Below are 16,483 nucleotides of genomic sequence, written 5' to 3'. Positions count from 1 at the left end.
TTGAAATGTATTTAAAATTATGATTTGTCCTGCTGTGCAGTAGCTTAATGATAACTGACCTAATTTGCCATATAAATCTCTTGTATAGGAAAGGAATACATTTTCCTTTGGGAAGGCAGAGCACTCTGAAACAGCCTTTGTTTGCTGCTGCCACCCCAAACCCCTTCAGTACCTAAGGTAAGAGGCAGAGAGCAAAGGCAGTGCAAGGGACATTCTTTATCTGATCTCAGCACATTTTTCCTATTTCGGTCAGCCTGTACCATCCCACCGATGTTCCCAATGGAGAGAATGAGGGAGCAGTAAACATGATCAACAGCAACAAGTGAAAAGTTGAGACAAAGAACAGTTACCCAGCTGATCACAGTCAGATGAATCACCAGGTAGAGCTGGGTAGTTTACCTGTGTGTCAGTCCAGAGGTTCAATCATTCCACTGGATATATTTATAGCTACTATTTTGCATGTTTCACAACATCACTGTGTCGATCCAGAGACTCCCTGCTCCTTCCTCCCATCCCATCCCATTCTCTCTGCCTCAGACACTGTAATTATATTGGGATCAAAATAGAAAGATTTACAACCTATGGAAAGGTCTCTAAACTGAAAACAGTGTGGTTCCACCTAAGACTTTCCTGCCTGTTGCAGATGACCCTGAATCATCTGTGCTGATCCCACAGTTGCCATGATGTGAGGTTGCCACTGACACCCTTTGTGTCACTGCTCTGAAAACAGCAGGGACAAGCCATGGAGGTGGACTTCCACCAGTCTGACCTTCAGTACAGGCAGAGCTGTTAACAAACATGCAGGACCATTATTAGTAAGAGCACTGAACTAACCCCTCTCAGTTCCCTTCTTGTTAGTCCAGACCATCAGCATCTATTTCAGGCACCATCTCTTTCCTAATTTGATGCCTCTTTACAACCTGCAGTTCTCTTCCATGAAGATGCAATGATGATGATCAAATTACTGCCTTAAAGAAATATTCTACTTATTAAACAAAAAAAGGATAAAAAGAAAATCTTGCAACAATGAAAGAAGTCATATGCTAGTCTGATTTTAATTAAAATCTCTAGGTCTAGGAAAAAAACTAACTCTTAGCCTCCTTCCTCAGCATGTCACCCTGTTCCTCCTGACAGCTTCTGGCAACAATCTGCTTTTTTTAATCCTGAGAAACCAATTGAAGTTTGCTTTATCTCCAAGCCCCTTGCTCTGCAAAAATATTTGTATCATTTTGGATCCATGAGTCATGTCCCTCAAAGCTATTTGTTTATTTCTCCCACTGTCTTTATTGTGGATGACTGAGGCCCTGTATCAGAAAGAATTGTGTGGCTTTCCCACTTCTTATCAGAAGCAGCAAATGTTAGAACAATGTGCACATAAAGGGAGATCTGATAACCCACCCATGTATTGCTTCACCTGCCACCTCCAGGTGATTCACAGCACTCATGCAATTCATTCTGGTCAGCAGTGTTAGAGTAGTGTATTGTACTGCTTGGAAAATCACCCCCCCGGCCTGTTATAAAACAATACCCTGAATTAGTTGCTCCTCTTACTCTGGTGTAACAGAGAACTTGCCCCTCTGCCTGTTTGAACTGAGTGCATAAATTTCTACCTTCTCTTTACCAGTTGGTCTTCTTGGTTTTTTTCTTTCTAAATGAATCTTTTTGGAATTTGTATGTAGTTCAGAGCTAATTTTAGCTTGATCAAAAAGTGCTCTGGGGATGCTTGCATAAAAGGTGCTATAGAAATGTACTACATTGCATCGTATCCAAATCAAATTCAACATAGTTAAAAATTAGCTATGGTAGTAAAAAACGCTGCAGGGACGAAGCTGGCAGAGTCCATGCTGGAAAAAATGTCTAAATAGTTGTGATCTCTGTATTTTCACAGGTTAAGACATGGACCTTCAAGGGCAATTTGAACCTGAAGCTTTGAGATATGAGCTGTTCACCAAGCATAAATTGAGAAGGGGTTTATAACAGTGGAACACTGAGCTGTAGCCATGCAGAAAAACACCAGTGGATCTAGACTACATAAGGCTCAATAGCTGTGGGTAGTAGGGTAGATCACTTGCCTTTGTCCCTGCCCTGTTGGTAATGATGCAAGACACATGACAAGGACATCATGTAGGAGAATCAATACTCAGAAACACTGAGAAAAATCTTATTTTTTCCACAGAATGGAGAAGCAGTGGCACTCTGAGGTCAGAGTTAGGCAGTCAGGTATACATGGATAATTGCAAGCATTGCAGTCTTCACAAACATGTATTGATTCACCACAGAATGTCTGCCAAAGAAAAGGAATTCTTAAGATTTCTTAACATTCTCCCATGAGAACAAGTTTCTTTTTCAATCCATTGTGCTACTGTTACAACCTTATTTTTATTTTCAAGAATTTTCATTGGATCACAGAATTCCTCTCTGACACAGCTCACCTTTTAGAGATATTTTTCAATTGATCTAATCCATCCATTCTACCTAAGAACTCCTTTGCCTGTTCAAAAAAAAAAAAAACAACAAAAAACAAAACAAAACAAAACCCAAAGCAAAAAAAACCAAAGACCTAAGGATGCATGTAAAATGTAGCATCATTAACAATTCTTTAATATATACAAGCAAATCTGGCAACTTTAAATCATGTTACTACTTTGAAACATGCCACAGACTGTCTTTTCCACTTTCTACTTAGTGAATCTTCATAGGGTTTTTAATACTCTTTCTACTTTTGCCATGATCAAAGGAATTGCTCTCCGTTTGCTTGTTCCTCTGATAAGTGATAAAAGATGTCAGTGAGACTAATGAGAACTGCCTCCAGCTTCCTTCATAAAGCCCTGTAGAAAAGAAATCACAATGCATCGTCAAACCTGCTAGTCTTTTAGGAAATAAAGTGTGGAAAAAATACTAGGTACAAAGACAACAGGGGGATGGGAGCGGGGGAGGAGGGGGGGAAAAGAGCTTTTACAAAAGAAACAAGGATATTGATGTGTAAGCAGAAATATTACTCCCATCAATAGTCTGTATTGGGGTAGATCCTGAAACAACTGCATATGCAAATGTGGAACTTCATTTCTTTGTGCAACAGTATTTGCTCTTTCATACACACACACACATATTACACATATTGGAAAGGTCACATACTGCTTCCCCCCCATCCCATTATACAGCAGTGTTAAAAATCAGAATACAAATCCAGATTAGGTCTTTACCCTTCAATGCTGAATGACAGTTCACTTTACTTTTTTTCAGGATCTGCCAGAACAAAACTCTTTTCAGTTTCAAAGTGAATTTTACTCACTAGTGCAAAGGCCCTCATTCCAGTGAGGGCTGAAGGCAGTCAGCACATCTTCAGGCCCTAAAACCATGGACATGTTTCCATTTACTGACACTGAACACAATTTGAATAAACTCCATGGGTCAGATGACGTGTGTGTGCATCGAGACCAGCCCCAAAGAAGTGGCAAGATTTTAATTTGTGCTGAGAAGAGGTGTTCAAGCTTCTAAACAAATTCTTCCTCCCATTCCTGTTTCCTGTAGATTTGCTGACCAGTATCTCATCTTCAGGGGCTGCTGTTGTGTTTTCTCTAGCCCAGATATTGGTCAAATGCAAATAGATAAATATCTTGCTAAGGTAGGACAGGTAGTCTCACTTTGAATTAAACAGAAATTGGAGACACACACGAACCAAACAGCAGGCTCATTGCCCACATACCATCCTCCTCCATGGCTGATGTCTAGAGAATGAGTTCTTGCTTTTCTAGACTAACACGGACATGCCAAAAGGTGGTGGCATTGTAATTTTTCCTGTGAATAACCTGTGCTTGGTTGATTGCACATGAGTCAGACCTATGGGCTTCTTAGCGAGTTATCTGAAGGCTGAGAACAGAACAGCACGATAGAGAATTGCAACCCTAAAGTCAGCAAGAAGAAAACTGATTTGGTTTTTTCTTGTTTTGCATCAATACTTCTGTCATTTCCCAAAGTAAGACCAATTATGTCAGGCTGGTAACTTTTAAAACATATTGATTTATGACTAAAAAGAGCCATTTCATTATATCTGCATACATAGCTTCCTAACTACACACATTTATTAAAGCACCTATAGAAGGTAATAATCTATGAAAATTTGGATTATAAATCAATATTTATAAATAAAATTAATGAAAGGGGAAAATGTAATGCTGTCAAAATATATTTTCCTTTTCAAATTAATTATTTTAATCAACAAAGGAAGGCTTGTAAAGTGACTTGCAATGGTTGTTTCTAACCATCATGTCATTCAAGATTTTAAAACTAGTAGGTCTCATCTTATCCTGCTTTTTCAGAGACTTGGTGCCAGACAAGGCAAATAGGATATATTTAATTCCAAGACAAAATTTTAATACTGTTATATTTTTTTTAGACACATAACTGAAGAGTACACAGTGAACACAAATATCTCAATTTTCTACATATTGACTTTAATCACTAAATGAGTAAGTGGAACGCAGCAGAACTATGTTCTCTTCACTGCTAATGAATAGTTACTCACTGACCTGATGTGAACACCTTGCCAGCAACACATTTTGGTGGGTTTTTCTTTAAACTTTGAATGATTTAATACATCAGAATAAATTGGACTCAATGTGGGTTTAAAACTTAATTTTAAAGTTTTACTCAAGAAAGACTTTTTTAAACTTAAATTAAAAGTCCAATTTATTTTTAAGTCATTGATTTTTATCCATCCTGCTGTTTCTCTTCATTAAGGGAAGAATGACTCTGATGCCTCAACAGAACAGAAACTCTGATCTTTCTCCTGGGGCTCTGTTTCCCCTTTATACTAATACTAAATATGGAAGGTCTATGGAATCTTAAATAAGGAAAAGAAATGCATTTCTAAGATGGATAGGGGAAGGATTAAGTCAGGAAAGTAGCCTAGGGGAGAGTGGAGCTACATAAACAGATAGACACCCTGAGGCACCTTCTATCACCATTAACTTCGCTGGATTGAACCACCAATTAACACCAGTCCTGAGTCTGGTCCATACCTCCTAAGCCATAATCACAGATACTCTTAGGGCTGCATTCTTCTCAAATAGTACAATTACAATATTAACCACCAAAAAACAGTAGAAGTTGCTTTTGATTCTCTCTGGATTACTCTTACCTTGTGAGAGAGTCACTGAGTACACCAATTAGCATGAGAATAAGCCCATGTTTGAATTCAATTTCCTTCGTGATCATATTCACCAGAAGAATCATTGGTTGGGGAAGATACAGAGTTTTGTGCTTCTTATTTAAACTCACAAATACTACCCTTGCAGCTTTCCCCCCATGCAAACACCTGCAGATAAACAGTGCCTCTTGTATTCAAAACAAGAGCTCCTTTATGGTTTTTGTCATGTGAACTGTCCGTTTCATGCGTTTTACTAAAAATATCAGGACACATTTTTGGCCAGTTTTTACAAATCTCAAAGTATTGAAAAGGGCATTTAGCAGCAACTTGCTGGTAGCTTGAAACTCACAAAAGAATTTCAGCAACACAAGGTGATTATAAACATCCAGTCCTGCTCCAAAAGAGAGTAATTTCTCAGAGATTCCACAGGTGTCTGCCTGTGCAGGAGTTAGTGATGACTAAGGTTTGTAGCCTCAAAAGGCTGAAGCTGGAAGCTCTAGACTGCTGAAAAAAAGACCTGCTCTTCAATGGTTATGACCGTGGGAACAACAATGAATCTGTTTTAGAGCCACCTCAGAAAGATGCAGGTTTTTCACTTGGTATTTAGCTCTATTTGTCAAAACTTTCCAGGGCAGTTCAAGAGAGCCCTGATACTGTTTGATGAAAATGTACTGGTAATTTCCACACCTACACAGCAAAACTGACTGTCAGAGCTGCATCAGGGAAGAAAGAGAATCTGCAAATTAGGAAAGAAAATAGCAATATGAATACTGTTTTTCAGAGAATGAAGAGAAGATGTTATCGAGACATCCAGCTATGCACGTTAACCCTGTCCAGCACTCAGACAGCTAATGGACACAGGTTGGTTTGCCCCCTGAATTCCAGCCTCTCCAGTTCTCCTAGCTACAGGCTGCAGTACTCAGAAATACACAATTCAATTAAATAATTTCTACAGAAAGAAAGAACCAAACCCTCAGGATCTGTCAGCTGAGAGAGCTGTTTAGCTTTGCATAGGCTAAACTGTATCCTGCATTTTGATAGTCCAGCTCCCATCCATCAGCACCCTCTTCCCCAAGTGAGAAAGTGCCTACCCAAACTGCTTCATCCCTCCCCATCCTCAGCTGGACAGGGGAGAAGAAATATAACAAAAGGCTCGTGAGTCAATAATGAGAAATAAAACCCAAATCTGAAAACACCTTTCCCTTACCCCTTCCTTCTTCCCAGGCTTAACTTTACTCCTGAATTCTCTACCTCGTCCCCCACAGCAACACAGGGGAATGGGGAATAGTGGCTTGCAAAAAAAAGGTGAAAGAAAAACTGAAAGAAAGAAAGAGGATAAACGCAATTGGAAAAAAAAAAAGGAAATCAGTCAATTAAATCTATTAATGTTTAAATTTACGAGGGAAGAAGGGAGGGATTTAAAAGAATAAGGAAATACTGACATAGATTTAAAATTTAGCAAATAAGGTGCACAGGGGAAAAAAAAAAGGAGGGGGTAGTTAGAGAAACAAAAAAAGCCCAAAGGGAAGAAAATAGGAAAATAAAGATGCACATCTCAGTTATTGTAGTATGATGCCATTCTGGGTTTCTGTCTCTCTCAAAACTGCACTGTGATTTAAAAACTGGATGTCAATCTTTACTCATTTCTCATTTTCAGCAAGAAAATCATTATTCTTTTCATGTTACTTTTCTTTAAAAAAAAAAGAAAGAAAATCTAACTGGAAACTTCCCAGTCCCCCACAAGTTGTAAGAATTTTCTACTTGAAAATAAAGTTTTACAAGTGAAAATTGTACTGCAGCTCTGCATCAAAGTATTTTAGACAGCTTTAAGAACACCATCAACTTTCCTTTGGCAAAGAAAAACAAAAAATCTCAAAGGTTTGCTTAGAAATTGCTTAAAGCTTATAGGGAAAGCTGGGAGTTCTCCAGAGCTGTTTTTATTATCTTCACATAGAAAACATAAATGCAGATGAATGACCACAGTTGAAGTCTGATAAAAATTAGACCCTAGAACTCTCTACCATCTGCCCAGCATATTTTGCTTATTATTCATTCAGGTAACATCTCATTCCTTCAGTAGCTTCAGTGAAAACCATTCTAAAAAGCTATTCCTGAAACGATATTAAACTTGGACAAACAAGTTGAGGAATTGCTGCAATGACATGTATTAGAGTTTTTCCAGGGGAATCAGCTTATTTTAATTTTGTTGTATCACTTCTGAGAAGCATCTTAGCCAGAGCAACTTTTTACATTTGATCATTTATAGGGTATTTCTTTCGTTTAGTAGCCTTTTCAATATGTGTAAAAGACTAGGGATTTACCCATGTTATTTTCAGGATATAGAGGCAGGGAGTTCAAGGAAAAATATTAGTGGTGAGGGCTTGTAACAGGAATGTCATAGAAATGCTTATTCTTGTGATCAGTTCCATTTCAGGGCTGTTAGCCAGACCTCTTGTAATAAATTTAGGCTTTCCTAAACAGGAAACCTCAGAAAAATTCATTTGAATGAACTGTAGCTGTGAATTAACGTTCCCAAGTGCTTTACACAGACATGCACTTAAGGGTTTAACAGACCACAGTGCAGTAGAGTTTGGAGATGTCTAGGATATAGCTGAGAGATACCACAACCTCAGCAGTAATTATTTTTTAACAACATAATTCAAATTGGAAGACTTATACTCCTTTTAGTATCTTTAACACTTCAGTTTCACTTAAGTCTTGCTTGGTTTTATCCTTGGGAGACCCAAGGTAATGAAGTGGAGAAATAGTTTTGCCTAGTACTGCATGGAAATGAGAAATGTGACTCAATTGCCATAAAAACCAACAACACAAAACCTGGAAGATGGAATCCTTGTCCCTTAAGGCTCTCCCTAAAATGAAGACCAGTGAATACTTCTTCTACTTTACAGCTGCATGGAAGACACACATACCCTCACGGACAAAAGCTCTATAAGGACTCGGGATCAGTGACAGATCCTGTGGAGAGAACTCCACTGAACGTATATATGGTCTTCCTTGCTATTCAGTTCCTACATCTTACTGGTTTTTAGCATAATTTTAGAAATCTAATGATAGAATTGCATGCTGCAGTCCTGTCCCACCTCAGGGGTGCTGTGCACAGAGGTCAAGGCCCTCTCTAATGGCATTTCCCACTGCACTACTTGTGTCATGCGTACTCAAACATGTTTCACAGTATCTGCTTTCACAGTACCACTCTTAATCACCACGCCCAGTCCACAATCCTTGTTACTTGATTTATTACTTTTCTTCTGGCTATAGAACAAAAGATTTTATTTTTCTGGTTCCAATTCTACTTTGTGATCCAAGTCACCTGGAAGGACAGACGCCCTTGGTTGGCATTGTGCCATCAACAGTGTCATAGCAGTGATGTTACAGTGAGAAATAGTGCCTAATGCCAGGTTCCACACTGATGCATGTCATTCCTGGAAACACTGCTATTGAATGAAAATTTGTTTTGACAGCTTTTGCAAGATAAGTCCATCACCCTCTTCTTAATTATTTAATGTTTTCCATATAGCTTAACTATAATATTCTTTATGTAATAGTCACAAAATTTGCAGAAGCCTAAACAGATTGAATCTTTATGTAAACAGACATTTTCATTCACTTCACTGGACTGCTACATAAATATAAGCAGGTGAAGGAGGCAGCTTGTGGTATATTGTGGTTTCAGATATCCAATTTTTCAGTTTGAGACATCCTCAAAATGATAATCACTACAGGATAAAAATATTTGAGACTGTGCATTATGACTGAAATCAGCATTATGGAGCACAGAGGCCAGAAAGGTATTTAGGTCAGCATTTCTTGTCAGTATAGCATTCTGGGGCAGGCAGTCTGAAGCTGCCACCTCCCACTCACAGAATGGGCCTGGGCACAGCATTAGCTAAAACAGGGCTCTATCAGCATAAATCTGAGAGATTGCACTCTGCCACTTTTTGTGTGCATGGACATTTAGACCCAGTATGTTTTTCCTATCCAAATCATTTATAATCTCACGTGAAAGCAAGACTTCCCTAAAATGTTTTAAAAGCTGTTCTTAACTGAAGCACAGTTTATCTGTGTTTAGTGCAATTGAGCTCAATAGCAAAATTTGTACTGATGCTGAGGATGATTCTTAGCAAGCTTTCCAAATGGAAGGGTTTTCTTTCCAGTTGATAAAGCACTGGTCTCAGCTGTGAGAACTAGGGTTTTCTTCTCACTTTCCATCATCCTCAGAGCAAAACAAAAAAGAATTTAGGCCTTTCAAAACACTTACTGCACAGAAGCTCCAGAGAATAGAAACACACACAGAACAGCAATGCAAAAACCTGGTGTGCTAAAACTCTCTCTTGTCCATCTGTACCTTATGCACAAATTCCTCCAGAAAAATTAATACTCTCCATCTGGCAAAGGAGGGTGCTTTGAGTACTTTATAGCAAAAAGGCCATTATAGCTTTAAGCTCATTATATAAAAAAACTCCCATATTTTTTAAATTTATAAATAAACGTAATATCCTCAGAGAAGAGAGCAAATTATTAAATATTAGGAACAGATGGGAAAATGTCAGACCACGGCTACTTGTATTTCCTGCATTTCACAGCTGGTTTGCAAGTATGAAGCATGCAAAGCCTTAAGCCACTCAGATCAAATGATCACAGTGGACCAAATTCTGTGTCCTTTATTCAGGCTATTTATTCTGCATTTGATTCAAGTGTCGTTTTGCCTGAAAGCTACACCTTCTTGTGCAAAGTGCTTTCACTTAGGACTGATTGTAAAACCTCTTTAAGGTGGTTCAGTAACTAAACCAAGTTTCCAAACCCCTCCAGACCCTTTGCCTTCAACTGTACATCAAGGAGAGAGAACTGTCCAGGGCTTTCCTAGTCCCACCTAAAAATCTGGTATCTTTCCTTACAGAAAATGGTAGTCACAGCAGGTCTCTTTTTCTTTCCCTTCAGTTTTTTATCTATTTTAGCCTCTTCAACATTGTCAGTCTCAGGAAATATGAAAGACATCTTTATTTCTTTGGAGAAGAAAAACAGGAGCTGTTTAGTACTAAGAACACTTTCTCCTAGTTTAGTCTGTTGTGAACGTAGTTACTATAAAATAAAAAACCCACAACAAACAATAAAACCAACAACAGAACACAAATCAAAAGCCTCCCTGAGAACAAACCACTGGTGTCATTATATTTAAAACAAAAAAGTCTAGATGATAGATGCAGCCAGCCACTGTGTTCCTTTTAACCTGAAACTCTGCCTGTGGGCCATATCATCCTAAAAAGTCTTTGATACAAGTTAGGAACTAATGCTAGGGGCGTATCCAGAACTGCACACAGGTACCTGCTGATTTGCCAACTCACAGGTTTCAAAAGTCTTGTAGCCTGCTCCTGGCACCTCTTGTCAGTCACTGACAGGAAGATCTTCCTCTGTGAAGGGCGATTTGCACAGCAGGGGACCTGCAAAGCAGCTGCCGCAGGTACTGCAAAGAAAATACAAGAAGCAAATTATAAAAAAATGAATGTTTTTTAAAAAAAGGATCAAGAGAGGGAGGGGAGAGATATGCTTTCATGAAAAATGGGGCACAGAGCAAAGAGGGCGGTAGACATGAAAATGTCATAAAAACCTCGGGGTGCAGGGGATGTAGCTGATCAAAGGCATTAAATGCCACGTGGTGAACGATTCAATGGCACACAGAGAGGCCAGGATGTGCCTCTGTGCATCACAGCTGCACCTGATCCTGCTGCCTGGGTGTCCTGCTCTGTGGCCAGTCCAGGGAGGGCAGGGCCTCCCACGCTCTCAGTGCAGGAGCAGAGCTTGAGCCACAGCAGCCCCTGCTTTAAATTCTCATGAGCTACAGATAAACAGCTCGTGCTTTTGGCAGGATGGCAGAGTCCTGGGCACTGCAGTCGTGTCATCTCACAGTGCTCTGGAGAACATGGCAAGCAGAGGGACCATTTGCACATCTACTATATTCCCCTCAGAGACAAGCCTGAATTATTTAAAGGCATAAGAGGGAATACTTCAGCTTCAGCTTGTCATATGTGGAAAAGAGAAAACATAAAATAGTACATTTAGTTTTTCTAAGTCAAAAATCTAAACCTAAACACAGGATTAATTTAGGCTTTCTGCTTTACAGAGCAATGTTAGAGGTTTGTCCAGAACATGGCTTCTTTCTCCCTTCTCCAAGTCCAGTTTTTTTATTTTTCAGTAACTAGGTATCAATCTCATCAGCATTTATCCTTTTTCCTGCTTCTTTCCGCTTGCCTAAATCTGCTGTCACAAAGAATTCTTCTCACACCCATAAAAAAGGAACCAGAAAAATCTATTGTAACAATCGTATCTTCATACTGTCTTCCTAAAGGGTTTAAAGATAGAAAAAGCTGGCTTTGTTATGCCACTACACATTATAAGCAAAAGATGAACAGAGTAAATCAAATAATAAAAAATACACGCAGGGATAAAAAGCTGAGTGACATCTTCCCCCCCCCCGTTAATTCAGTCTGCAGGAGTATAAAATATTTGCCAGCTCCTGCTAGTTGAGATGCTCATAGCTATGACTTGTAAGGTACCCAGAAATTCAGTCAAAGCCTATTCGCAGGAGATGAACTCTCTCACCAGCTTTTGGGAAAGCAAGTGCTGATGTGGGATGTGTGACTGCAGTACCCTTAGGTGGATTGTTAGACAGCCCAGACTAACTGTATGGTTGAGATAATTATGTTTTACAGTGTTGGAAAAGATGAGTGAGATGACACCCCATGACCTATGCCTATGGAGTCAAGGAGGTCCTTGCAAAAGACAACCAAAAGACCTTCCACTCTATTACAAGGAAGAGCTTATCAAGAAGGGCAATGAAATGGCAGTTACATATGTATCAGTCACAGCTACCTCTTCCCAACTGAAAAAGCAATAAGGATTGCTTTACTTCAAGCTGCTGAATAGGAAAAGGTATTGTTTGCCTCCCTCCTGAAAAATCACCAGAAATATGATCGTATATGGGACAATTTATATCTAAAAGCATGACTCCGAGGAGTAACCAAAGGTAAACCAGGCTTTCAAATCTAACAATGCATAGATTTAGATACAGTCAAGACCTAGATCCAGCCTCAGCATTAGCAGCTTTAAAATCCAAATTTCTGGCCCAGTCCAGAGCTGCAGCTTCAGGCATGCCAAACAGTAGGCAGATTCAAAAGAGTTCTTCAGCTTTTGCTAGAAATTCAAACAAAGAACAAATTGACAAGAACTAGAGAAGGAATCAGTTTACAAACTTGATATTTTAAAGGTAAATTAGAGTGCATGCACGTTTTTTACATGGCTATTCCAAGCTGTCTCCAGCAATGTGTACTAACAGCTTAAACCTGAGACTGTGTAATTTTGTACAACTGCAGCTGTGTGCCAGCTCTTTAAATGATTCATCTAAACAGCCATAGTTAAAATGCCCCAATTTTCTAAATCAGTTGGGAAAGATATTTCATAGCAATACGGAATTAATACTGTCCAACTTATTAGAATTAGTCATGACTATAATTAAGAGCATACACAGGAGTAGCCATGGGAAAAACAGACCCCTGAAAAGTACTTTTGGAGGTAAAATTACATATTGATCCCTAGTGATAATGGGATAATGCTTCAAGCTTGCAGGCAAAACGACAGGTTTTTTTGAACCATGAAAAATGAACACACCAGAAGTTAAGTGAGAAACTTAATAAGTTACAGGTGAAGCAGAATATTTTTCTAGGTGGTAGAAGGACATCTTCAAGGATATAAAATTTTTAAAAAGAATTTGCATTTACTTTGCACTAAATAAGCAGCTGTAGAAGACAAAGATTATGATATAGACAATTCTTAGTGATTGGATGCTCTGTTAGTAAGGAGGAGGGTGCTAAAACTAAAATGACTCATTAAAAATAGGTTCATTGCTGAACTGTATGAGATGCCTTAAACTTAAGCGTTGAAAATTATCTAAAAAGGAAACAAGAAGTAAAACAGAGGTGGAATACAATATCTGTCACTGGCTGTCATGGTGGAAAAAAAGGAATAAAAAAAAATCAGGCACAGTAGGAGAGAAAAAAAAAGGGTCCAGCGTATCATTAAGTCAACAATCCCCAAAGAGCAGGATTATTTTAAAGCAGGAATTCCAGTGCTGCCAGATGCATGTTTTCATAAGGACCAAGAGAGGTTGGCTGCACACATTTCAAACCCACTCAGACTTGTGGGCTTAAAAATGTGCTCTTGTAAGCAAGCCTTCTGCATTCCACAAAGAAGCAGAACACTCACATTTCCAGAAGCATTAGAGGTTGGAGCTGACCTGGTAAACCTATTTATTGTCATAGATGAGGACCAGAAGGTATGCATGGCAATCCCCAAACCTGGCATCGCTTGGCACCTCATGGTAGTGTGGAAAAGAAGTTCAGGAACAAAATATGCTAGTAAAATATTAAAAAGAGAAGGAAGAAGGGTAAGGTTGATACTGAAAACTTGTACAATAGCCTTGTCTTTGAAAAGCAGAAAGAGAGATGATCTGAAATGCACTTGCATTATTTTTTCATTGACCCATCCTTTTCCCAGGTTCCAAGTGAATACATTTGTAGGTGATGCAAAAAAGCAAGCTGCTCTGTGTCACAAAACCAAAAAATCTTTCCACTAAAAAGGGCACTCACCATTTCCTTTGCTGATAAAGACTCTCACAGACACTTCCCCAAAAGCAGTCCTTTCTAGGGTTAAATACAGCAAAAGTAAAATGAAGGATATTGACCTGTTTTCAGGCCAAATCCTCAGCTGCTGCACATTGACAGAGCCACTGATTAAATTGTTTGCAGCTCTTCTCTCACTGAATGAAGGAAACATTTGATCAGATGCAGGTGAGCCACTGGAACAACAGTTGCTAGCCCGAAACATCAATTAATAGTTTAATTAAAAATGCAGGGTACTCTATGACTGAGAGGAGGATAGATCAATACTATAAAATCTAATACCTTCAAGAATAGATTTTTTTGTTAATCCTTCAGAATCAGACATCTACTTTCACCATTATTATTATTTTTTATGAGATATTAGAAGATATTTGTGCATATCAAAATCATAGAAAAGATATTTCTGATCTTTGTGTTTCACACAGTTTACCTATAAACAGAAACACAATGTCAGCTTTTGAGCTCTGAAAAATCTCCCTTTACAGATAACAATTTTCACCCAAATATCTATGGAGAAGAGTTCCAAGAAAATATGAAGCCAGTTTTCCACCCCTTTGGTAATTCCACTGGTCTCCCTGTCCTTACTTCATTTAATTTAGAAAGGTAGAAGTAACTAATCCTAGTGTACAGTTTTAATACAGACAATGATTTAGCCAAAATGTCTTTTTCCATAATTTGTCAGCACCAATTATGAAATGCAAAAGAATAGAGCTCCATAGAGCTCACTATCCTCCATCTAAGCTCAACTATTTCAGTTTTAAATTCTACTACGTTGTCATGAATCGCTATTACTGCAATAGCAAGACCAAGGCACTTTTCTTTAACCTTCCTTTCTCACCAGCACATTGACTTCTACACAAGTACAGAAAAAATGTTGCAGAAAGCAGTTTCTGAAAGATGTTTTTCATCAGGGTTTCACTACTGACAGGCGGCTCACTGGAAGGCAACATCACAGAGATCCTTGTGTCTGCCCTCAGTGTCATTGCTGAATTTATGTCTGCTTCCCATGTTCTTCCAGGCATCTGCATTTAGATTATGTGTGAAATCCTAGCACTCTTAATCAATGGCAAAATTCCCATTGACTTCAACGGGGCCTGAATTTCTCCCTATTAATGTGTGAATCATAGAACGGTTTGGTTGGAAGGGACCTTAAAGATCATCTAATTCCAATCCACCCTGCCAATCCCCTAAATTCATTCCAGGAACACAATTGTTCTCTGCTAATTAACAACTACATGACATTTGTGAACATCTCTGGAATAAGGCTCCTGTAGCCTTTTGTCCCTATATCTGTTCTTAATACATTGGTTAAATTGTACAGCATTTTAACCTCCAATGCTTTCAGCTCAGGTAACACAAGCATTTCTAGTGGATAGCCTATGGGACTACTCATGGTTACAAGTTAAATGCAAGGTTAAGTGATGAAATGTCAGGTTCATGCTGTCTATATAGCTTTTTCATTGGAGTGTATTTGATAGCTTTCTGCTGAATCAATCGAGAATACTGTTGCCATGAATAACTTCTGCTATAAAATTGATAGAAATCAATAAAAATAATGAGAGAAGCAATCTTTGTGTGATAATTTGTCATTCAACTGCTACAAGAAGTCAAAAAAAAAAAAAAGTGAATAGGCCTGAACAGGCACTTGAAAAGTAAACCAGCCTGAAGGCAGGTACAAGGGACAGGGAGGGAGCATAAACACAGGAAACCACTTGGACAGGGACCATATCAAAAGACCCCCTAAAAGGTTTCAATGATCACATGTCCAAGTCAAGATTACAGATGGTGTCACAGGCTGGGAAGGGCCCAGTTCCTTTGTGTAAAAAAATCCATGATCAGGAAGATTCACATTTCTTTCACAGGGCTTTTGAGAGATATGTCTCTGATGCAGCTTATGTGAACCACCTAGCCAAGAAGCATTAGTTCTCTCTACACTATTTGGAAGAGTGAGATGTCATCATTTGTGACTTCTGCTCATGCCTCTCTGTGGCTATGATAAAGTTCATGTTTAAAATCACAAAGTAAAGGCTAAAACAGTTATAGGTGTGACATTCTTCCTCTACTCTGTGTTAGTCTATATAGATTATAAGTTCTTTCAAGGAAACACTGTTTATTTTTAACAATCTGTCCAGAGCCTATAAAACCATAGCTCTAAGAACTTTGATGCTTCAGCTCCTACTAACCAGGTGAATGTTGCAAGTATGATTTAAGCAAAAAATCTGAGTATATGTGCTAAAAAAGTAGAAAGGTTGTTTATTCTGCATTTTCTCTACTTGTGTACACAGGTTTCTAGGGGGGTTTTAAAGCTTAGTAACATCTGTAGCTGAAAGACTTGAATCCATCCATACAGATTTGCAGACATTTGTCCAAAATGCTTAGAGGCATTGGACTCTTTCTGAGTTTAACGTGGTGCTGGGGTGTATTCATACAGCAGGACAATCTGAACGACCAACATTGTAATTACATTATTTATAATGTAGTTCACAGAAATAGAGATCATTTGTTAAGCCTTCTTTTTCTGTATATGACCAGGCCAAGATATGTCAAGAAAAAACAGTAGGGGGTTAAAACATTTGTGGATGTTATGCAAGGAGTATTTGTTCAGAAATATTTCAAGACTGTCTCAAACTCTACCCTCAGG

Source organism: Pipra filicauda, unplaced genomic scaffold, assembly GCF_003945595.2.
Source record: "Pipra filicauda isolate LSUMZ 115617 unplaced genomic scaffold, ASM394559v2 scaffold46_size3722508_pilon, whole genome shotgun sequence".
In the NCBI taxonomy this organism is placed as follows: domain Eukaryota; kingdom Metazoa; phylum Chordata; class Aves; order Passeriformes; family Pipridae; genus Pipra; species Pipra filicauda.
The sequence above is the reverse complement of the archived record's forward strand: the minus strand, read 5'-3'. Positions refer to the sequence as shown.